The sequence below is a fragment of the Glossina fuscipes genome, unplaced genomic scaffold (genome assembly GCF_014805625.2).
Source record: "Glossina fuscipes isolate IAEA_lab_2018 unplaced genomic scaffold, Yale_Gfus_2 1, whole genome shotgun sequence".
In the NCBI taxonomy this organism is placed as follows: Eukaryota; Metazoa; Arthropoda; class Insecta; order Diptera; family Glossinidae; genus Glossina; species Glossina fuscipes.
The window spans coordinates 49,287,226-49,289,305 of record NW_023998415.1 but is presented as its reverse complement, the minus strand read 5'-3'; the positions used below and the strand labels follow the sequence as shown (position 1 = coordinate 49,289,305).

The 2,080-nt window shown below is 26.8% G+C and overlaps 1 protein-coding gene across 17 annotated transcripts in view; it reads right to left on the bottom strand.

Moving 5' to 3' along the window:
- LOC119645078 (CUGBP Elav-like family member 4) overlaps window positions 1–2,080 on the bottom strand; it is a 683,800-nt gene that overhangs the window by 301,115 nt on the left and 380,605 nt on the right. The gene's annotated exons all lie outside the window — the stretch shown is intronic.

Sequence of the window (2,080 nt, the reverse complement as noted above, 5' to 3'; positions counted from 1 at the left end):
TATAATAAACAAACGGATGCTCGCGATTACTGTTTATAGAGAATCAAATATATTGGTTTTTCCGTTTTTTTTTGTTTTTTTGTTTTTTTTCTTTTTTTGAATTTTTGGTTTCTTTTCAAAATAACGTTATATTAAACTGAAAATTTGCTTCTTATGGCTTCCAGCTGCCTTTACTTTTTGAGTTACTTTTCATTTTGATTATAATTTGTTTTGCTTCGCTTCTTTTTTTTTTGTTTTTTTTTTTTTAATTTTGGACAATACCCAGTTTTATTTCTTACTTAATATGCTAATTAAATGTGATACTATTGTTTCGTTTGCATGTAGCAATTAAAGCTTTGACTAAATAATTTGTTAAATGTTTTCAGATTTTGTTTCCAACTTATTCTATTCCCTTACAACTATTTGACTTTCAATTGTTGTTCCTTGTATTTGTAGGTTGGCTAATGCTTTTTTCTTAATTTTAATGTTAAAAAAAAAATTTTTTTTTTAAATTTTTCTTTAAGCTTCATTACGATACAAAAACTATTGCGAAAAAGATTAAAAGTAAATTAAAAAGGAAATAATAACAAAAACAACAACAGAAAAAAATTAAATAAACTTTTATTTAAAATTCTTTCAATGCAAAGGATTCTTTTATTTGTTTTTATTTATTTATTTATTTTTTTGCTTAATAAAACAAATTATTTATTTGCATTCACCTCATTCTTACGTACTGCCTTGACTATTGAAAGTCACACACACACAAATACATACGCACACATGTAATGTGTGTCTCATGGAATTAAACGTCAAATGTACATAAAAGCGTAAGACGCATAAGTCTAATTGTGACTGTAATCGGGGTCTGAAACCGTCAATTACTGAGCAACCTATTGAAGATAACTAATTTGAAAGGAAAAGTTTTTAGGTGACTGCGGAAAAAAATTAGGCTGCCTATAAGTGCGTCAGGCTTGTTTAGAATCCTGGCAAGTATGTTGTATGCGCAAAGCTTTGAATTATTTTTTATCTATAGTAATTAAATAAATAAATAAATTATATTTTTTGCGTTTTTGTACCAAAAATTTTATATTGCAATGAACTCGTGGCAGTTTCGGCATTAAATTATATCGTTCGCTTTCTTAGCATGGAAAATGAGAATCATATTACTTAAGAAGTGATTCCAGGCTAACCTAACCCCTTGGGAAAAGGAATAATAAAAACGTTTACTTTCATTTCAAGTAAACCAATTTGCTTAATATTCAAAAGCACAGTGAAATTAGTGGAAAGCGTATTTCCCGAAAAATTATTTTAAAGTTTCACAAATTTTTACTTAAAAACATAGATGTCAGCAAAAAGATGTCATATCAAAGAATTAAATTTGTTCGTATTAACTAATGTCTATTTATATCCTAAAACTATTCTATGATATTTCGCAAAAGCTTAACACCACATATGCATACATATTCAGAAGCATACAATTGAAAATCGATGTTAGCTAAAATTTCTTTGATATATTACTTTACTTTAGAATAATAGAGATATTTTTATCATATGAAAATTGGATAAACATGCCAAGTATATAATCCTGCTAATATATATTCTACCCTCAAAATATGCTATGAAATTTTGAAGACATTTGCAAGCGCAAGTATACTATTTAAATATAAAAAAGAAAAAGGAAAAATTCTTTTAAATCCTTTCCAGAATACAATCTAATTGCGAATATTGCTTTGATTGTATGATGTACCGCTTATCAAGGATTAGTGAGAAGCTGTCGATTTAGTATTAGTTGAACAAACCAATTTCTCATGTGGCCTGAGTACACTGCGACCAATGCATCATATATTTCTTTTCTTTACTTTATCTTTATGTTACTAACAAATGCTTACGATGCCATTCGAGGCACTAAAGATCAAATTTCTATAAAATTTCTATTTCTTTTATAATTAGCTATAAACCTAATTGACTTTTAAATTAACAAAATTCGGAAATGAAAAACAGGAAAAAAAAAGAAAAAACTGCTAAACCCATGTTTTAACATGATTGATATTGGACACTATCGATAGATTTTTTTTTTTTTTTACTTAAAATTATCTACACA